Source organism: Lagenorhynchus albirostris, chromosome 7 (genome assembly GCF_949774975.1).
Source record: "Lagenorhynchus albirostris chromosome 7, mLagAlb1.1, whole genome shotgun sequence".
NCBI lineage: Eukaryota > Metazoa > Chordata > Mammalia > Artiodactyla > Delphinidae > Lagenorhynchus > Lagenorhynchus albirostris.
The window spans coordinates 90,678,025-90,701,727 of record NC_083101.1 but is presented as its reverse complement, the minus strand read 5'-3'; the positions used below and the strand labels follow the sequence as shown (position 1 = coordinate 90,701,727).

General features: G+C 35.0%; 2 pseudogenes; both read left to right on the top strand.

The window, feature by feature from the left end:
• The first annotated feature begins 10,186 nt into the window (after positions 1 to 10,186).
• On the top strand, positions 10,187 to 12,085 carry LOC132522671 (T-box transcription factor T-like; annotated as a pseudogene).
• A 9,600-nt stretch (positions 12,086 to 21,685) lies between these two features.
• LOC132522670 (casein kinase II subunit beta-like) lies at positions 21,686 to 22,886 on the top strand (annotated as a pseudogene).
• Positions 22,887 to 23,703: the final 817 nt, after the last annotated feature.

Here is a 23,703-nt window from a genome sequence, read left to right as displayed (position 1 = left end):
TGCCGTAGACTAAATGTTAGTGCCCCCATTCATATGTTAAAACTTAATTTACAGTGGGATGTCATTTGGAGGTGGGGCCTTTGGTTGGTGATCAGGTCATAAGGGCAGATCCCTCATGAATGAATGACACCAAACCCGCTGGCACCTGATCTTGAATTTCCCAGCCTCCAGAAGTGTGAGAAATAAGTTTCTGTTGTTTATAAGTCACCCAGTCTACGGTAATTTTTTTTTTTTATGTTATAGGTGCATATACTTTTTTTTTTTTTAACATCTTTATTGGGGTATAATTGCTTTACAATGGTGTGTTAGTTTCTGCTTTATAACAAAGTGAATCAGTCATACATAAACATATGTTCCCATATGCCTTCCCTCTTGCGTCTCCCTCCCTAGTCTACGGTAATTTGTTATAGCTGCCTGAATGGGCTAAGACAGGAATAGAGGAGGCAATCCATGATTTTATAAGTTGAGGGGTGCTCTGGATACTCTAGCTTTCAATATGATGGGCTCTCAATATTACACTTTCCTTTCTGCACTTTCTTCTGTACTTTTGAGGGATAAACATGCAAGCCACATATTTCAGACAACCTAGCTTTCTGAATTTCTCTTGGTTTCTGCCAATTGGAGGCACTAGATGGAATTTAGAAGGAAGAAAGAAGAAACAGAATATTACTTTGCTATTTCAGTTTCTTTCAGCACCTAGGGGCTGTGACAGTAGCAGGACCATAACGACAAAAGAAGGCATCTTGCTCATGGTCTTCTTGGCATGGAACCTCCATTCTAGGAGAAGAGCATGCAGGGGTGGAGGCAAAGAAAGGCAGACCAGCTCTACAATATACAAAAATTTATTGAATTAAATGCTCGCGAAATGGGTGAATTTTATATTTAACCTATATTTTATAAAGCCATTTTTTTAAAGGTGATTTTAGGCAGCAGTGAATGTCAGCAACTTCGAGAGTAATTTAGCAGCAATGGTAGAGTGGGCTCCTGGTTTTTGCTTAATAGCAAAATACATTTCTAACAGTAGCAGACACAGACAGAGAGCTTACCCCTCATACTGTCAGCAGCTCTGGGGCGAAAATGGTCACATGAGCTGTAGTCTAAGGCAGTGACAGTTTCTTGATCTATGAAGAACAACCCTCCTCTTCCCTTAACGCCTTTAGCCATTCCATCACTCTAGTCACCCGTGATCAGCTATAAATTTCCCCATCCTTAAATACTGAATGGTTTTCACGTCTGCCAAATGTACGCTAAATACCAAAGAAGATTTTTCTGTCACCCAAGCAATTTGTTGAGGAAAAGTTTGGAGTCAACACCTCTAAATCCACGCCCCAGATAGTCCCAGTTACCATAGTTGTCAACATCTCTGGCAAGCAGCAAAAATAATTCAAAGATGGATCATACTTAGAAAGGAAATGATATGTGCTCTATGCGCAAAACAGTTTTCTTTAAATCAGTAAATGGTCATTTCTGATAAAAAGATGGTTACAGTAAAACAAAGGAATGAAAGAAATGCTTCTCATTATTCTCACAGAATTTATAGATAATATCATCTTTATAAGTAATAAGTGAAATTTGAACAATGAGAAAAAAGTATTCCAAAGAGACTGTATAGGATGTCCAAAGAATATAGAATTGAGTTGCAAAATGTCACAATATGACAAAAAATGAAAAGCCAGTGTAGAGAATAATGCCCGTTATAGGTGGAAAAAGTTAGATGTTTATAAGTAGTTATGAGGGTGACTCAGAGAGAAAGAAAGAGAGGGAGGGAGGGAGGTGGAGCAGGGAGAGAGAAAGGGGAATGTAAACATGATCACAGAAGGAACGCTAGACTTTAAAAAGGTATATCTAACATGCATTATTGATATTTTAAAGAAGAACTAAGCAAATGAAAATACAGAAAGAGTTTAAAGTATAATTTTTTCAACATTTTTTCTGAAATAAAAACAAGTTGAATGTGTAGACTGAAGGGGCTCATAGATTTCCAAGAAATAATGAAACCTAACATTCATACCTACCATTCCAAATCAAAGCATATTCTGGTAAGGATGTTAAAATTCAGGTACAAAGAAAGAATCCTAGGAGTAGGAGGGGAAAAAATCATGCCCCCTACTAGTGTGAAATATCAAGATGGATTCGACATCTTCACAGTAATATTCATGCAAGGAGACAGTTTGATCAGTATCTAAAATATACTGAGAGGAAGAATATGTGATGCAAGAATTTTATAATCAGCCAAGTAATCCTTTGATTTTAGAGAAAACTTTTGAGTAAAAAGGAAAAGGGTGCACGAAGTTATGCCATTTATGAATAACAAGGTCTGAAACTCCTAGGGGACAAGGTTAGGCAGTGATAAAGAAAGAAAAGGGAGAAAATGGAGCTGAAATCAACTGATTAGGTGATGAGAACTAAAGGATATTTTTTAATCCTTGACAGAGTAGACATCCATGCCAACCCACCCCCACTCCTGCCCAAATATGTTAAGATTAATTTTTATTTAATGAAAGTGACAGAAGCGTGAGATGGTCACATGATCAGAGCAAAGGTAGCGGGAATATTCAGCCAGCCTCCTTTGGGTTGCAGAGTCTGTTAATTTTGACCCTGTCCCCATGTGAGGACTCTTGTCAATACGCAAAGCTCATTTTTTCTAAGCTCAAAGCTTTATCAGAATCAAGTCACCTAACACCATTCAGAAAGAACTTTAAGCAGCATCTATGTCCTTCCTGTGAAATATTTATGAGCAACTTGGATTCTGACTTTCCTGTCAAACCCACCAAAGCCTAGTCTACATTCTCTTTTAAGGACATGATGGATGTTGGAAGTGGAAATCCTGTTTATCCCCGGCCCACATCTATCTTTCTATTTTTTTCTATTTCTATAGATGATAGATAGAGAATAGAGATACAGTTAATTTCTCACCAAGCTTATTAAAAAATCTATGTTCTTACAAGATGTTACTTATATTATTTCATTTGATTTCCCCAATGCTGTTAATAGTTGGCATCATAATTCCCATTTTACAGCACAGAAATTTCAATTCCATTAGGTTAAATCAATTTGTTCTAAATTACACAGAAATTCAGTTTTGTGTCTGGTATTAGAAGAATCTCTTTGTACTTCCCCACCACCCCTTACTGTAGTTGTAAAATTCACCTATTGGCAATCACATATGATAAATGATCATATGATTCCAGAGAATAAATTACAAGTATTAAACTTAAAAATAATGGCTTGTTAGTTCCCTATCCCCACATCTTTAATGACAGAAATCACAGATCTTGTTCATGAGGATCACAGTTTTTGAAGTAAAATACTGGATTTTTATTTCTATTGCTATGACGGTATTATTATAGTAATACCAAAACAAGAAAAAGACAATACACAAAAAGAAAACTACACACCAATTTCCATCATAAAATAAATGTAGAAATCCTTAGCAAAATATTAATAAATAGAATTAGCAATATATACAAATAATTATACACCATTACCAATTGATATTCATTCTCAGCATATAAAGCCAGTTCAATATTCAAGAATTATCAATGTAATTGACCCAATCCTAAAGAAAAAAAAATTGCGTGGTCATATAATTCAATGCAGAAAAAGGGTTTGACAAATTTCACAACCATTCATGTTGTAAAAACAACAAATGGACAAAAAGCTCTCAGAAAAATAGGAATAGAGAATAACTTCTTCCACTTGATAAACAGCATCTATGGAAATCAAAAACAAAAAGAAAACCAAAACCAAAAATCCCAAAGTTAACATTATACTTAATGATGAAAGACTGAATTATTTCCCTCCTCAAGATCAGGAACAAGGCAAGGATATTCACTCTCACCGCACTCATTTAACATAGTATGAGGTGTTCTAGCAAGTTCAGTAAGGCAAGAAAAATAATTAAAAGACAGATATGTAGGTAAGAAAGAAATAAACTTGTCTCTATTTGCAGATGATATGATTGTATACAAACTGAAGTCTAGGAATACACATATACTCAAAAAAATACCCTTTTAGAATTAATAAGTTAAGCAAGGATACAGGATATAAAACAAACATAAAATATTAATTGTAAACCTATTTGCTAGGAATTAACTATGGGCAGTGAGATTTTTATAATCACTCAAAAATGAAATATAGAAATATATCCAAATAATCAAATATTTACAAGACTTGTCATCAAAAGACTATAAAATGCTCATGAAAAAAATCAAAGAGGTTCTAAATAAATGGAAGACATTCAGTGTTTATAGATTGGAAGCTTCAGCTTGGTAACCGTTAGTTTTGCAAGGGCCATCATAATAAAATATCAAAGGCTGGGTAGCATAAATAAAATAAATATATTTTCTCACAATCCTGGAGGCTTATTAAAGTCCATGATCAAGATGTCAGCAGGGTTTTATTTTGCCTAAGGCTTCTCTTCTTTGCTCCTAAATGGCCATCTCTTCTCTGAACCTTCAGAGTCTTCCTCTATGTGTGTCTGTCCTAATTGCAAATCAGGTTGGATTAGAGCCCATCTTAATTACCTCATTTTAATTTAAATACCTCTTTAAAGACCATATCCCAAATATAGTCACATTATCATATTGTTAAGTCTGGGGTGTTAAGACTTCTACACATAAATTTTGGGGAGAGTCAATTTAGCTCATAACAGTAAGGATTTCAATTATGCCAAAATTGATATAGAATTTTAAAACTATTCTCATCAAGACATCAGCAAGAATTTTTGTATAGACCAGATTATTTAAAAATATATATGGAAAAGAACAAAGGAACTAGAAGAACAAAAAGAATTTGGAAAATGAAGAATATAGTAGAAGAAGCCAGTCTACCCAATTTTAAGCCTTATTTTTTTTTCTTTATCTTTTTTTATTACTGCTTTATTTATTTATTTATTTTGGAGTATAGTCACTTTACAATATTTTGTTAGTTTCTACTGTACAGCAAAGTGAATCAGCTATACGTATACATGTATCTTCTCTTTTTTGGATTTCCTTCCCATTTAGGTCACCACAGAGCACTGAGTAGAGTTCCCTGTGCTATACAGTAGGTTCTCATTAGTTATCCATTTTATACGTAGTATCAATAGTGTATATATGTCAATTCCAATCTCCCAATTCATCCTTATACTATCTTTAGTAATCAAGACTGTGTGGTGTGAGTGGAGGAATAGACACGTAGGCCAATAGAAGAGAACAGAAAATTCAGAAATAAACTCACAAATATGCCCAAATGATTTTTGACAAAAGTGAAAGGAACAATTCAATGGAGAAAAGATAGCCTTTTAAACCAATGGTACTAGAGCAATCTGATAGGTTAAAAAAAACTGGGCCTTGACTTTTCACACATCTTACATAAAAATTAATATTCTGGTTGTGATATTGTACTATAATCTAGGATGTCGCCATTGAGAGAAACTGGGAAATGAGTACATGAGACCCCTCTGCATTATTTCTTATTACTGCTAATGAACCTACAATTACTTCAAAATGAAACTTTTTAAAACATTTAAATAAAACATTTAAATCCTAAATAAGATCAATAGTCTGAATGTTGATTCATAGTAAAGCCTTTGTCAGTTTGGTGCTTGTGCTATCAACAGCAAGGCAGACTGCTATGATCAGGTGAAAAAAAGAGATTACTGTGTGTAGCCTCTCATCCTATAATACCCCACTTGAGTACAGACCTAAATAGAAGACAGTCTTATTTACCAATCAGCTGGGGGAACACATACTGTCTATATATATGTATATATTTCATTTTTAGGAGATTAAAGAAATTTCCAAGCTTAAAATCAACACTATAGTGCTTAGGACTCAGAAATGTTATCTGCTAACTTCATAGTTTATGAAGATCTTTCATTATGAGCTTAAGGGAAGAAAAGAAACTAATATGTAAATTAAGCAAAAGAAAGTTATAATAAAAGAAAAACAAAGAGAAAACCCAACAGAGAAGGTAATAAAATTCCAGTGGAGATCATTACAGGTACTTTTGAGAAATAAAGGTAGTAGAACATAATGATAAGCATGATTTAGAACTGAAAAATGTTGAGAATAAAAGCAGTACATGCAATTTTTAAATGGCCAATATAACCTCCAAAAATGACGGAAACTGAGGATGGAAATTATTTTCCAAATATAATTTTAAATGATGTTTTACCAACTGAGGAAATTCTTTCAGCCTAACATTCTCCCTCAAGGGGCATTTGGATTTGAACTCCTAAAGATGGGAAGATAATTGGTATTTTATTGCTCAATATGTTTGCAACCATAATGATGAAAATATTGTTTATTTACTTTCAATTTTGAGTCGATCTTCAGGCCACGGAAAGAAGATGCTATGTTTAAGGATGGAATGAAAATCCAAGAGCTATGATAAAAATGTAACTTACACAAAGCAGATTGTGAAGAAAATTGGGTAGAGAAACAAGGGCATTAAAATTGTCATATAAAGTATGAAAACTGAATTAAAGGACTATAGAAAAATGATTGAGTTTAATTACATTGTTTATACTAAAGATAATTGACAGAAAAACCAAAACAATAACATAATTGACTAAAACAGTTGGAGAAGAGGACCTGAGTGAGTTAAATATTTATATTTGATATTGGGGGAATAATAAATGTTATCTGATATTAATAAATTCAGAAAATATATATTGTTTGAGAAGGGAAATAACCAAAATATAAGCAATTGTGAAGAACTTGTCTGGAGAGTAGACTTAGAAGTGAAGAAGTGATCTGACTCTGTTGACATTTAATATAAAACATTCTTTAACATGTGATTTTTTTAATGAGCATATATTACTTGATAAAACCAAATACTTTAAAACTACAACCCTACTTACTTATAAGTGATAGTGATTTATATGATAGGAAGGTGCTTATTGTTGAATTGATATGAAAAAATTTAGAATAGAAGCAATTACCAAACGAATCATGCATGTAAACATTTTTTCTAGCATTTTTTATGTGTTAAGATGTGTTATTTTTCTTTGCTTTGTACTGTTGAATTTGAAATATCACCCACCCAAGGCTCTTTGTTTCTCCATAGTTACTTGGCTAGTGGCTGCTTCTATTTGCAAGGACATATCATGTGAATTACTAGGAAGTAAAATAATTGGCCTTCAACTAGACTAAATTTTCACCAAGTGGATTATTGTGCCCTGATAATGCCCACAGTCTAAATGACAACACTCAAAACTCAAATGTGTTCTTAATTTAATTAATTATAATTTCCAAGTTAGGAAAATTGTGTTTTGTATAAAATATTATTTCATTAAATTAGCCACAATAAAAAATAAGAATCACCTTTCATTGGGAATATACAAGAGTAAGTTTCAAATAATTTTATCATGGAAAGTATTATAATAATCATTTCTAATATTTACAGTTAAGAATCTTAAAATCCTTCTGGCTTTACTTTCAAGAAAAGTCATCAGCAACATTTAAAAATGTATGCTTATGAAATAAATCATCCAATTACTCTATTTCTATGTTTAAATTCCCCAGTTCTTCTGGCAATAGAATATAAGTCACTGAAGCTTTGTTTCCAGTGGAAAGTGGCTGGTACCTCCAATCCTACCCCAGAAACCCACATTTATATAATCTGCAATAATTATCCAGGTATTTTTAGGTCACTTCCATGGCTTTAATATTTACTTGTCATGTTACTTATTTTTACAGCTAGGCATCACATCACCCATCTTTACAAATAAATTTATTACAAATTAAAGGATATAATCCTTCTTCTCTGACTAGTTTTCTACAATTTCTTTTTCCCAGCAACAAATATAATTAAAAATAATAATTGGTCATTTGTTTTAACTTGTCAGTAGAACTTACCATTTCCTGGTAAGGACATCTTTGTTAAAATTGGATGATTTTTAAATGTGTCAAAATGATCAAGATAATAAAGGTCTTGAAATATTTGCCTTTTTGAATTTAGAAATGTAAGCTATGACAGAATACAATTTCTTTCTGTAAAACACATACAAAAATGAATAGCACATTTCAAATAGTTAACTGTTATTTCACAAGGATCATAAAAATTAAATAATTAGATGAGGAACTCTGTTCCATTATTCAACAGGACAATTAGTTCTATCAACATTTACAAGTTTTAAATATAGATTTATAATGCAAATATATTTATAATGTATTTTTATTTTTTATAGTGTATTTTTAAAATCTTCAATTAAAATCAGTAATCAAAAGAATTTAACATTAATGATAATAAAGCATTTATTATAATGTTTCTTTTATTCTTCAGTTATACTATTTCAATACTTTAAATACATGTTCAATTTTATTACCATATTTATGAATTAAAAATCTTAGTTTTGCTTATGTCCTCCACTAGCAAGAAAACAAAAATTGAATGATACATTTCCATTTACTTATAACTTGAATTCTTTATAAAAATTTTATTTATCAAATATAAATAACTATGATTATAAATATAAGGTTTCAAAAAATGAGAAAAACGAAGATACAGTTCATGAATTTGTGCTAATGACAGTTAATTATGCTTAAAATTTATTGTCAATTTGAACAAAAAACTATCACAAAAACAAAGTAGGACATTATATAACGATAAAAGGTCAAATCACTAGGAAGATATAACAATTACAAATATATATTCATGCAACATCAGAGCACCTAAATATATAAAACAAACACTGACAGAATTGACTAGAAAAATAGACAGGAGTGCAATAATAGTAGATGATTTCAACGTCTCACTTTTCAGAATGGAGAGACAGTTACCTTATAGGGAACAATTTTTATGAGTTTTTCTTCTCTCCTTCCCTTATTTATTTTTGCAAATATAAAAAAAAAAGCACAAACTGTGAAATAATAAAGAAAAGAAACAGAGATGAAAGAGAGAGAAAGGGGTGGAAGGAAGGATGGAAAGAAGGAAGGAAGGAAGGGAGGGTTTCTTACACAAAAGGTGACATACTATACACAGTTTTCTGCAACTTCCTTTTATCACTTAACAATTTATACTCCAAAATATACAATATATAATCCATTTAATCCATTTTGTAGAGATCTTCCCAACTGCTTTGCGCAAGTACATAGTAATCCACTGTGTAGATATATTGCAGTTTATATAACTGTTGGATTTTGGTGTTAGAATTTTGGATTTTGGGGGTGATTTCAATTTTGTTACTAGTACCAATAATGTTACATTGAAGAACATTTGATACATGTCATTTCAAACTAATGTCAGTGTACTTTTGGATCTTTGGAACAGATTCCTGGAAGAGGGATTGATAGATCAAAGGCCAAATACAGCTATGATTTTGTTAGATATTGATAAAATCTTCTCCATGGATGTTGTCCCATTTTACATTTTGAAAAACAAAATATTAGACTGCTTTTTCCTCCTTAGCCTCACCAACAGAGTGTTATCAAACTTTTCATATATTTCAAACCTTACAGGTGACTAATGGTTTTGGTTTTAATTAGCATTTTTCTCATTATAAAGATTATAATATGAAATATATTTTCTAACAAACATTGTTCCATTGAAAATATGAAATCTACATTTGGATCTGAGTAGCCCAGGGAAGTATCCTGGGTTAATGACATAAGTGGCTATTTAGTTGTAATTAATTAGGTTAATCTGAAACCATCCATTTTACTCAGGACTGCAGTTTAAAGAGATAGGAGAAAGAAAGGCAGAACAGAAGAAAGGGAAGGAAAGATGGAAGGAAGGAAGGAAGGAAGGAAGGGAGAGAGGGAGGAAAGGAGGGAGGGAGGGGTGAATTAAGCTAGGTCTGAATTAAGACAAAAAAATATATGAATAAATGGGAAAGAACTGCTTAAATCAATGTAATTACCCTTGTTTGCTTGAAATCTGTGTTATAGTTTGAAGTCTGTGCCATACCTACCTTGTTAAAAAAACACTAAATTTACCTATCTTGCTCATATTCATGTTTCTCATAAACTCTGACCAGAAATTACAAATTTTAAAGTTTTACCGCATTTCAGCAGTAAACTACGTGCATAACCTCAGAAATGGATTGATGTCTCTTGTTAATACATATTTTGTTCATCATATGCTGGGTAGGAGCTACATATTAGTATATATGCTCAAATTTTTATTGCATTTAACACACCAGAAGGGACATTATACAACTAATAAGAAGTGAAGTCCATGTTAAGTTATTTGATCAAATATGTTTCATGAAAACTGCCTAAGAACATCAAAACAATTAGTCAAACCCAAAATTCAATCTGAGTTAGCATTCATCTTCAAAGATTTGAATTCAAAAGTAAGTTCAGAGACCAAATATTATATTTTGATTTGTTCTGAAGTGGCCATCTGTCCATATGTAAAAGCTACTGTAACAGTTTGGCAGGCAGTTTAAAGAACCAAAATAACTACTCTGTGCAGGTCAGGTTCACAGGCATCTGGGTGTTGACTTGGAAAGCACAAAACGTAATAATCACAGCATGTGGTACTTTACCGAGTAGCCAGCCAAAAGTGTCTGTCTAAATAGGCAAAAATTTTAGCTGTCATAAGAATCCTTTGAGGAAACTTTATAAATACCTATCAAATTTCAAATATCAGTGGCCAACATTTTTAAAAACACCATAAAGATCTAATAAAATGTTATAGAAAAGTTATAATAATCCTGAGGTACCCATAATTTATATCCTGGCACATTTAAAAATGTTCCTTTTGTTTAAAAATGGGCTTCAAAGATATCAATAGTTTTATTTGTATATTTTATAAATATTTGTGTGCTAGTCAATAGTCTGATTTTTAATTGTTTAAAGCAAATCCAATGCCACAAAGAGCTACTTTAGTCATGCCTTGCAGGAGTTCAAGGGGACTATCCTCTATCTTCACCCCTCTGCCCCTCCCCTACCTTCAAGTCTTCTCCTCACAGGTCTCTGCCTGGGAACTGTGGACCTTTGCTGCTCCTTTTCTTGGAAGAGTGGCTGTTGAAAGGAGTTAAATATGGCTCTTGGGTAAGTAAGTCTGGGTTGGAGGGCCATGAAGAAGGGTCAGCAAGAGGACAATCTCCCTTGGTGTCCGGAACTTGTAGAATAGCCTGCAATAGAGTGGACCACCAGCTGAGCTCCTTGAAGTGAGAGCTACAGGCTGGCAGGGAGAAGGGTGACCCCAGTGTCAACCAAGAAAAGTTAGATATGGCTGTACTTCAGAGAGCTCACCAACCAGGTGATGGTCACCAATAACAGCAGGAGGATGTTCCCAGTGCTGAAATTGAGTATGTCTGGCCTGGACCCGAACACCATGTGTTGTTTTATCTTGGATTTTGTGATGGAGAGCAACCACTTCTGGAAGTGTGTGAACAGAGAGTGGGTGCCTGGGGGGTCAGTCCAATTCATATGTGCATATTGAACTCCTTACATAAATAAAAGCTCTAAATTCATATAGTATGAGTTGAGGGTCTACAGGGGATGACTACCAGCCACGGCATTCTCAAGACTCAATGCATATCTGTCAAGGCTTACCAGAAAGAGATTACAGCTCTTAAAACTACATAAAACTGATTTGCAAGGGCTTGCTGTGATGCAAAAAGAAGCAGGGATCACAAAGATAAGATGGAAGAACCCAGAGACAAACAGCAACCTGGGTATTACTAATGGAAGTAGCTTATCCCTGGACTCAGTTCCTTCTACCTGCTGTCAACCCCCATCCTCAGTTTGGAGGTCCTGTCTCACTTTTCTCCACCCATGGCTGTGAAAAATGCTCTATGCTGAGGAACCACAGTTCACACATCCCTGTCCCTGTCCTCAAAGCCGTGCCTAGGACTCCTCCTCACTTGGACAAGCTCATACTTAGCCCATACACTCATTGGAAAAATTCTCCAACCTATTCTGACAATTCATTTGCAAGTTGTCCATGATCTGATCCCATGAACTTAGCCCAGCCTCAGCATGTGTGTACATACTATCATGTTACTCCTGAGCACAACAGGACTGCATCAGTACCCCAACCTGTGGTCAGCTAGCAGAGCACCTTCACACCAGGGTCTCAGACAGCATAGCTACCTAATGGGCTGGGAGTCCAGACCTTCCCAGTGAACACTATCTTACCCAAATAATCTCAGGTCCCTTCTCCTCAGGATTCTCACTCTATAAGAACCATGTCGTGGCCACAGATATTCCTGACAGCCAATATCACACCTTGGCCTCATAACCTCATGGATATCCCTGTCACCACCTTCCATGTAAACCAAAGCCTTTCCTTAAAATAGACACTACTTTTTTTTTATGTCTACCAGTTTTACTCAGGATTTGATCTAGGTACAAAATGACAGTCTCATAGGTCAAGAAAGAAAAAAAAATCTTATTAACTTCACTTTAAAATATGAAAAGGAATATATGTCCTCTTGTTCATCAAAAAAATAACCCCACCCATCATCTGCAACACAAGTGTTGTCCTATGTTGCCTTTATATGCTACAGATGAATTTAAGTATGGAAACAAAACTCAGTTGGACTATTAAATCACCATTACTTGATCATAATAAAATTTTGTTTGCTAAGATCCAGAAACTTATTTTTTTGTGTCTCTTACAGAATATAGAAGATTTGACACACTAGAATTAATAAACTCAACTCGTCTTATTTAGTGAAATAAAAAGCATACTTTCAATTGCATCCCTTGTTTCTTCAGAGTAGTTTTCAGGTCCCTTTTGTGACAGCTATCATACTTATAGTTAAGCTGTTAGGGACAAAATAATAAATTCATAGTTGAGGACAACAGACTTTAACTGCAATGGAAATTTCACTGTTCTGCCCAATAGAATGTGTTTATTTTGAGCATATGTAATTGCCTCTTGTATTGTTAAACATACAATGGCAATATTTTTCTTCTGAAAAAAATAGCCAAAGACAATGAGCAAAACATTTTCTGCAAAATAAAGGTAATACGCAAAAAAAAAAAAAAAAAAAAACAACAACAGCAAAAAACTAAATAAGTTCTAAAAAGATCTAGTGAGAGGATTCAGTACTAGAAATTAGTGACAAACATAATCCACTAAAATTTTCAAAATTTACATAGCTCAAATTCTCGTCTTTTGCTAACTTACTGTGCATCTAGAAATATTTATTTTGGAAAATATTGAGCAAACTTCTTTTGCCCAGAATGAAAAACTTTAAAGTTTAAGACGGATTACACAAAAGAACACATGCTTTCCTTTTCAAAGGAGAGTGATTTTTTTTGGCGGTACGCAGGCCTCTCACTGTTGCAGCTTCTCCCGTTGTGGAGCACAGGCTCAGTGGCCATGGCTCACGGTCCTAGCCACTCCGCGGCATGTGGGATCTTCCCGGACCGTGGCACGAACCCGTGTTCCCTGCATCGGCAGGCGGACTCTCAACCACTGTGCCACCAGGGAAGCCCTAAAGGAAAGTGATCTTAAGAGCTTATAATTACTTAGTAAAGGTTTTCTGAAGATCAAATGCTTTTTAAATGCCCCTTTTTTGGTAATCTCTAAATTAATTGGAAGCATGTAAAATTGTTCTAAATTAATGATAAAAAATCAACTTCATATTTTTTAACTGGCTCTTTAAGTTTTATATTAACAAATTGTAGTTCATGATATACCTTAAAATATTCTGATAAAGTATCCAGATTAAGTTCATCCAAAGAAGAGATAATGCATTTCTACATTTGTTTGTGATAATTGGAGCAAAGACTTTATTAAACTAAATAATGATACTTTGACAGTGTAAAGATGCAAATGTACATGAAAGTAATATTTTTCCAAAGGTGAGAGGATGTATTTTATACTAGAGCTGACTTAAGTCTTTTGCACAGGATATTTCTTTGTCTGGAAATGGCTTTCCCCACATTATCGCCTGGCTTACTCCTTCAATTTCATTCCTCACAGAGGCCACACCTGACCACTCCACATCAACTGCCCCAATGTACTATGAAAATTCTTGGTCTGTTAGATTTTTTTCATAACATGAATTTTTATCTACTATGTTTATTCTTTTATTTTCCAAATATTTTATTGATTGCCCCCCTTGCCCCTGTCAGATTCAAGTTCCTCAAGTGTAAGAACTCAAGTTTTTCTTGCTAGTTGATCAGTCCCCAAGACCTAGAATCATTTTTGGAAAATAAGAGCCCAGTACATATGTGTCAAAAAAACACTCAATGACCTAGGAGGAATTTCAGGAAAACTTTTGTTGTCATAATCACATAAAAATACATAATGTCTATAAAACAGCAATAACTAATTAGATGGGAAGAACAGGCTGGAATGAGAAAGGAATAATGAGGCAAAAATGGGTTTAGGTGAGATTAAAAAATACTGCTAAGAAAGTAAAAAACAAAATCTAAAAATTACAGCCACACTAGAGGCCCTAAGACAACAAGAAACATTAATCTGATTATAAATGTCACAGCAATAATCCTTTTTTGGGTTAAATTCCTGAATCAAAAGCAAAGTATAAAGTCTGAGTTTTAAAGATGCAATAACTACATGTACACAGAGAGAAACAAATTACCCAAATGTTTGATAAAAATGTTAAAAAAAATTATATACAAAAACTATTTAAAAAGTGATGAAGAATGAAAGAAATGTCAATTGATATTTACAAATATACCAGTCCAAATTAGGGATATGATTAGTCTGAAACCATTGAGTGTTAGAAAAAAATGATAAGAAGGTAAAAAAGAAGTTAATAAGAAATCAATGATAGTATGTAAAAGGAAAAAATTTCAACATAACAGGAAGATAATAGAAAAAGGAAATTGAGGTCATTTAACTACTAAACTGTAGACTGTTCTTTCTATGTAACTATGTTCTCACTCTATCCACTTTCTGTCTCCTATTTTTCCAACATACTTTGGACATTTTAAAATAAATTGCAACACACTTGAAAACAGATAAATTATAAGGGTTTACATCACATTTTCTTACCACAATGTTATAAAACTAGTAATTATAACAAAATGTGATAAAATATTTTGAAGTTAAAACATATTTCTGAAAGTTTGTGTAAATAGGAAAATAAAAGCTGAGTTTTTAGATTTCTTATAAATATCAAAGTAAATTATGTACCTCAAAACTCAAGCACAGGGGAGGAGTCAAGATGGTGGTGTGGGAACACACAGAGTTAGCTTCTCCCCACAACTAGGGTGCCTGCCAGCCACTGGTAGGGGACTCTGACCCCCAAGGAGACAGGAGGAACCTCAGAGTGAACGAGTAGGATGTAGGCAGACCGATGGGGGAGAAGTGGAGCCCAGACAGCATTGGTGTCCCTTGGGCTGGGGAGCTTGCTGAGTTCCCAAGCCAATTCCCCCTCCCCTCAAAGCCCCATCCAGGCCGCATGGGTCCTGGGGACATAGGAGGGAGGCTGGGGAGATCAGGAGTGGCAGATAGGAGGGGCCATCCAGGAGGATCAGGAGAGGAGCAGAGGGTGATTACCCTACTCACTTGGGCACAGGGAGCCTGCTGAGCTCCCAGGCTGGTCCCCTGCCCTCCAAGGCCCCCTTTTCCCCCTACCGTATTGGTCCTGGGGACATAGGAGAGAGGCCTGGGAGATCAGAGAGGCAGGCAGGAGGGACCCTCCCAGACCCCAGACCAGAGGAGCAGGAGAGGAGAGGAGGGCATTTGCTCTGCCCCTGCTAGGCTCCCAGGTGAGGTCCCCTACCCTCTGAGACCAGGGGTGGGTGGCACGCCTGGGTTCCTACTGTTCCTTGAGTATAAGCCCCATCCCCCACAGCCCTTAGGACGTTTTCCAGCCCTGTGGGTCCTGAGCATTGGTCCCATACACCACCCAAACCTCACCCTTGCTTAGGCCTCGCTCTCCACAGCCAAGGCCTTCCCTCCCCCACCTTTTTTTTTTTCCTTTTCCCTCCTCCTCTTTTTTACTATAGGGTACTGATGTACACTCCAGTTGTTGATTCATATATATTTTTATTTTTACATTCTTTCTAATAAATCTGTTAGTTTCCTAGTCTAATTTTATTTTTACTTTGTTACTGTTTTTTTTTTTTTCTTTTTTTTGCTGCCCCACATGGCTTGTGGGATCTTGATTCATGACCTTGGGGTCGGGCGGAAGCTCTTGCAATGGGAGCTCCGAGTCTGAACCACTGGACTAACAGAGAACCTCAGACTCCAGGGAATATTTTTCAGAGTGAGGTCTCCCAGAGGTCCTCATCTCAGCACAAAGACCATCTCTACTCAATAGCCTACAAACTCTAGTGTTGGAAGCCTCGGGCCAAACAACCAGTAAAACAGGAACACAACCTACTCATTAAAAAAAAAAAAATGAGATGGCAAAAAAATATGTCACAGTTGAAGGAGCAAGGTAAAAACCTACAAGACCAAGTAAATGAAAAGGAAATAGGCAATCTACCTGAAAAAGAATTCAGAGTAATGATAGCAAAGATGATTCAGAATCTCAGAAATAGAATGGAAGCACGGATTGAGAAAATACAAGAAGTGTTTAACAAAGACCTAGAAGAACTAAAGAACAAACAAACAGAGATGAACAACACAATAACTGAAATGAAAAATACACTAGAAGGAATCAGTAACAGAATAGTGGAAGCAGAAGAATGAATAAGTGAGCTGGAAGGCAAAATGGTGGAAATAACTGCTGAGGAGAAAAATAAAGAAGAGAAAAAAAGAATGAAAAGAATTGAAGACAATCTCAGAGGCCACTGGGACAATACTAAATGCACCAACATTCAAATTATAGGCGTCCCAGAAGAAGAAGAGAAAAACAAATGGTCTGAGAAAATATTTGAAGAGATTATAGTGGAAAACTTCCTTAACATGGGAAAGGAAAGAGTCAGCCAAATCCGGGAAGCACAGAGAGTCCCAATACAGGATAAAACCTAGGAAGAATACACCAGTACACATATTCATCAAATTAACAAAAATTAAATGGAAAGAAAAATATTAAAAACAGCAAGAGAAAAACAAAAAAATAATATACAAAGAAATCCCCGTAAGGTTATCAGCTGATTTTTCAGTGGAAACCCTGCAAGCTAGAAGGGAGTGGCAGGATATACTTAAAGTGATGAAAGAAAAAAACCTACAACCAAGATTACTGTACCCAGCAAGGATTTAATTCAGGTTTGATGGAGAAGTCAAAAGCTTTTCAGACAAACCAAAGCTAAGAGAATTCAGCACCATGAAAACAGTTTACAACAAATGCTAAAGAAACTTCCCTAAGCAGGAAACACAAAGAGAAGAAAAAGACCCACAAAAACAAACCGAAAACAATTAAGAAAATGGTAATAGGAACATACATATCGATAATAACCTTGAAAGTAAATAAACTAAATGCCGCAACCAAAGGACACAGACTGGCTGAATGGATACAAAAAAAGACCCATATATATGCTGTCTACAAGAGACCCAATTCAGTCCTAGGGACACATACAGACTGAAAGTGAAGGGATGGAAATAGATATTCCATGCAAATGGAAATCAAAAGAAAGCTGGAGTAGCAATACTTGTATCAGATAAAATAGACTTTAAAATAAAGACTGTTACAAGAGATAAGGAGGGACATTACATAATAATCAAAGGATCAGTCCAAAAAGAAGATATAACAATTATAAATGTTTATGCACCCAACATAGGAACACTTCAATACATAAGGCAAATGCTAACAACCATGAAAGGAAAAATTGACAGTAACAAAAGAATAGTAGGGGACTTTAACACCTCACTTACACCAATGGACAGATTATCCAGACAGAAAATTAATAAGGAAACACAAACTTTAAATGACATAATAGACCACATAGATCTAATTGATATTTATAGAACATTCCACCCAAAAGTGATGGAATACACTTTATTCTCAAGTACTGATGGAACATTCTCCAGGATAGATCACATCTTGGGTCACAAATCAAGCCTCGGTAAATTTAAGAAAATTGAAACCTATTAAGCATTTTTTCTGACCACAACACTATGAGATTGGAAATCAATTACAGGAAAAAACCTGTAAAAAACACAAAAAAACATGGGAGTTAAACAGTGCGCTCCTAAATAACCAAGAGATCACTGAAGAAATCAAAGAAGAAATAAAAAATACATAGAAACAAATGACAATGAAAACACAATGACCCAAAACCTATGCATCACAGCAAAAGCAGTTCTAAGAGGGAAGTTTACAGCAATTCAATCTCACCTCAAGAAACAAGAAAAATCTCACATAAACAAGCTAATGTTACTTTTAAGACAACTAAAGAAAGAAGAGCAAAGAAAACCCAAAGTCAGAGGAAGGAAAGAAATCATAAAGATCAGAGCAGAAATAAATGAAATAGAAATGAAGAAAACAATAGCAAAGATCAATAAAACTAAAAGCTGGTTCTTTGAGAAGATAAACAAAATTGATAAACCCTTAGACAGAATCATCAAGAAAAAGAGGGAGAGGACACAAATCAATAAAATTAGAAATGAAAAAGGAGAAATCACAACAGACACTGCAGAAATACAAAGGATTATAAGAGACTACTACAAACAACCATATGCCAATAAAATGGACAACCATGAAGAAATGGACAAATTCTTTGAAAAGTACAATTTTCCAAGACTGAACCCAGAAGAATTAGAAAATATGAACAGACCTATCACAAGTAATGAAATTGAAACCATAATTAAAAATCTTCCAACAAAAAAATGTCCAGGACAAGATGGCTTCTCAGGCGAATTCTATCAAACATTTAGAGAAGAGCACATTTAGAGAAGAGCAAACACCAATCCTTCTCAAACTCTTCTAAAAAATTGCCGAGGGAGAAACACTCCCAAATTCATTATACGAAGCCACCAGCACCCTGATACCAAAACCAGAAAAAGGTATCACAAAAAATGAAAACTACAGGCCAATATCACTGATGAACAGAGATGTAATAATCCTGAACAAAACACTAGCAAACAGAATCCAACAGCACATTAAAAGGATCACACACCATGACCAAGTGGAATTTATCCCAGGGTTGCAAGGATTCTTCAATATATGCAAATCAATCAATGTGATACACCACATTAACAATTTAAGGAATAAAAACAATATGATCATCTCAGTAGATGCAGAAAAAACTTCTGACAAAATTCAACACCAATTTATTATAAAAACCCTCCAGAAAGTGGGCATAGAGGGAACCTACCTCAACATAATAAAGTCCATATATGACAAACCCACAGCAAGCATCATACTCAATGGTGAAAAACTGAAAGCATTTCCACTAGGATCAAGAACAAGAGAAGGATGTCCACTCTCGCCACTCTTATTCAACATAGTTTTGGAAGTCCTAGCCATGGCAATCAGAGAAAAAAAAGAAATAAAAGGAATACAAATTGGAAAAATAAGGATTAAAACCATCACTATTTGCTGATGACATGATGCTATACATAGAAAATCCTAAAGATACCACCAGGAAACTACTAGAACTAATCAATGAGTTTGATAAAGTTGCAGGATACAAAATTAATGCACAGAAATCTCTGGCATTCCTACACACCACCAACAAAAAATCAGAAAGAGAAATTAAGGAAACACTCCCATTTACCATTGCAGCAAAAAGAATAAAATACCTAGGAATAAACCTGCCTAAGGAGGCAAAAGACTTGTACTCAGAAAACTATAAAACACTGATGAAAGAAACCAAAGATGACAAAAAACAGATGGAGAAATATACCATGTTCTTGGATTGGAAGAATCAATATTGTGAAAATGACTATATAGCCTAAAGCAATCTACAGATTCAGTGTAATCCCTATCAAACTACCAATGGCATTCTTCACAGAATTGGAACAAAAAATCTTACAATTCATATGGAAACACAAAAGACCCTGAATAGCCAAAGCAATCTTGAGTAAAAAAAAAATGGAGTTGGAGGAATTAGCCTCCCCGACTTCAAACTATACCACAAAGCTACAGTAATCAAGACAGCAAGGTACTGGAACAAAAACAAATATAGATCAATGGTACAGGACAGAATGACCAGAGATAAATCCATGCACATATGGACACCTGTTTTATGACAAAGGAGGCAAGAACATACAATGGAGAAAAGAAAGCCTCTTCAATAAGTGGTGCTGGGAAAACTGGAGAACGACATGTAAAAGAATGAAATGAGAACACTACCTAACACCATACACAAAAATAAACTCCAAATGGATTAATGACTTAAATGTAAGACCAGACACTATAAAACTTTTGGAGGAAAACATAGGAAAAACACTGTGACATAAACCACAGGAAGAACTTTTTTGACCCACCTCCTAGAGTAACAGAAATAAAAACAAAAATAAACAAATGGGACTTAATTAATTAAACTTAAAAACTTTTGCACAACAAAGGAAACCATAAACAAGACAAAAAGACAACCCTCCGAATGGGAGAAAATATTTGCAAATAAAACAACAGACAAAGGATTAATCTCCAAATTATACAAATAGCTCATGCAGCTCAATATCAAACAAACAAACAAGTCAGTTAAAAAGTGGGCAGAAGACCTAAATAGACATTTCACCAAGGGACACATACAGTTGGCCAAAAGGCACATGAAAAGATGCTCAACATCACTAATTATTAGAGAAATGCAAATCAAAACTACAATGAGGTATCACCTCATGCCAGTCAGAATGGCCATTATCAAAAAATCTAGAAACAATAAATGCTGGAAAGGGTGTGGTGAAAAGGGAGCCCTCCTGCATTGTTGGTGGGAATGTAAATTGATCCAACCACTATGGAAAACAGTATGGAGGGTCCTTAAAGAACTAAAAAAAGAACTACCATATGACCTAGCAATCCCACTACTGGGCATATACTCTGAGAGAACCATAATTCAAAAAGAGACATGCACCCCAATGTTCATTGCAGCACTATTTACAATAACCAGGACATGGAACCAACCTAAGTGTCCATCGACAGAGGAATGGATAAAGAAGATGTGGCACATATATACAATGGAATATTACTCAGCCATAAAAAGGAACTAAATTGAGTTATTTGTAGTGAGGTGGGTGGACCTAGAGTCTGTCATACAGAGTGAAGTATGTCACCATATGTTAATGCATATATATGGAATCTAAAAAAAAAATGGTACTGATGAACCTAGTTGCAGGGCAGGAATAAAGAGGTAGACATAGAAAATGGACTTGATGACATGGGGTGGGAGGGGGAAGCTGGGGCAAAGTGAGAGTAGCATTGATGTATATACACTCCCGAATGTAAATTAGTTGGCTGGTGGGAAGAAGCAGCATAGCACAGGGAGATCAGCTCGGTGCTTTGAGGTGACCTAGAAGGGTGGGATAGGGAGGATGGGAGGGAGGCTTAAGAGGGAGGGGATATGGGGACATTTGTATGCATACGGCTGATTTGCTTTGTTGTGCAACAGAAACTAACATGGTATTGTGAAGCAATTATACTCCAATAAAGATGTACTAAAAAAAATGGTATCAATAGAAAAAAAAAAACCTCAAGCATAAGGACAGTTTGAAAAACTGCAGTATTTACAAAAGCTGAAGATACACAGTTCCAAAGATAATTAGCTCCACTCCTATATATATACCTAAACCCAACAGGAGTGCATTCATAAGTTCACTGAAAGGCATGCACTAGAATATTCATTATAGCATTATTTGTAAGCCCAAACTGGGTGCTACCCACATAAATATCCACTCATAGGAGAAGCCGTAAAAATTGTGGAATACTCACACAATGGGAATTGATCGTCTGTAATGTGCATAATGCATAATTTATCAATACTAAGTACAAAAAAAGACAGGATGAATCTCTGGTTTTAGAAGTCATGAGAGCAGTTAACTGGAACAATTTTTACTGAGATGAGAATGTGCTAGGTTATTGGTATTCTGTTTTTGATCTGAGTCTGACTAAGCAGGTATCTTCTGACATGTGAAATCAATCCATTGAGCTGAACTCTTTTGATGTGGTTACTAGTCTTTACCGATACTATGTTCAATAGACACTTAAAAGGACATAGAAATTAAAAATATCATTCCTACGATATTTTTATTTATTAATTCATTAAAATAAGTAGAAACACATTTTAATCATGACATGCTTTGCAAAACAAAAGAAAAAAAAGACCCCTAACTTTCAAAGACTTTTATGATCACTCAAGAAAGCAAAATTACAGAGACAAAGAAGCATCAGGAAATCAGTAAGGAAAAATAAATGACAAATTAAAAAAAATGATTTAAACATCAGGAAGTGTTATTTATACTGGTTCTGTGGGCTCCATGACTATGAATTCTTCTGTGAAGTGGATGAAGACTCCATCCAGGACAAATTTAATCTCAGTCAACTCAATGAGCAGGTGCCTCATTGTAGACAAGCTCTAGACATGATCTTGAACCTGGAGCCTGATGAAGAGCTGGAAGACAACCCCAACCAGAGAACCCTGATTAAGCAGTCAGCCAAGATGCTGTATGGGTTCACCCAGACCACCTATATCCTCACAAACCATGGCACCACCCAGATGTTGGAAAAGTCCCAGCAGGGAGAGTTCGGCTACTGCCCCACGTGCACTGTGAGAACAAGTCAATGCTTTCCAATAGCCTTTCTGACACCCCAGGTGAGGCCCTGGTGAAGCTCTACTGCCCCAAGTGCATGGACAATTCCACACCTAAGACACCATCGAGGCAGCACCACACAGAAGGCCCCTACTTGGGTACCAGTTTCCCTCACATTGCTCTTCATGGTGCATGCTGAATGCCGGCCCAAGCAGCCCACTAACCAGTTTATGTCCAAAGTGTACAGTTGCAAGATCCATCCACTGTCCTACCAGGTGCAGTTCCAAGCTGCCAGCAACTTTGAGTCTCTCAAGACCATTCACTTATTCCCAACCCCACCTGTCACTCTGTCTTTGACAGTTCCAGTCCTCCCCTGCCACCTTTAAGGAAATCTCTATGGTTTATATTTTAAATTAGAAGAGTCATTATTGTGGTGTGAATATGAAATAAAGTAGAAAAAAGGCAAAAATAAGCATTTACTCAAAATTTATATAAAATCTTGCCAGATCTCTTCAGGAAAAATAGTTTAGAGCTTGATGACTCCTAATATAAATGTTGTAAAATCATAAGGTATTTTAAAAATAATTCTATGGTAATTTATTTAATTACTAAATAAAATTGATTATTTATATTAAGATACATTAGCATCATTGATTAATGTATGAGAAGAATACTGAATAGTACCATAATAATGAAGAAATTTTTTAAAAGATCTACAAGAACTACCATGTTGAAAGGTACAAAAATCACAGGTCTTTAGAAAGGAAATTTTCATATACCTAAAATCAACTAATTCTCACATTATTTAAATAGTTCTGGGCTAGAAGTTGAAATGGACTTTGCTGTGTCAAACCACAGACTGACTCGCATTATTTTAAAAAAAGCAAATCTCAAATATCACTAGTAAATAGCAATTAAATCTTAAGAGAGAATATATTTTTATACTTGATAAAATCAATTCAATGTTTAATAAAATTCAAAGAAAGCATAAGTACCAACAGACGTATCTAAACATGACAAGAATGAGTATCTCAATCCACCTATATTCCAAAATGTTCTGGAAATTAATTTAATAGATTTATGATTATAAATGTGAAAAGAAGCTAAAATTTAGGTATATGATCTAGCAACTACTATAATGTACTATAAAACCTTTTATTTTTCCCTTGGAATAGAGAGTCAAGTCAAAAATAATGAATAATC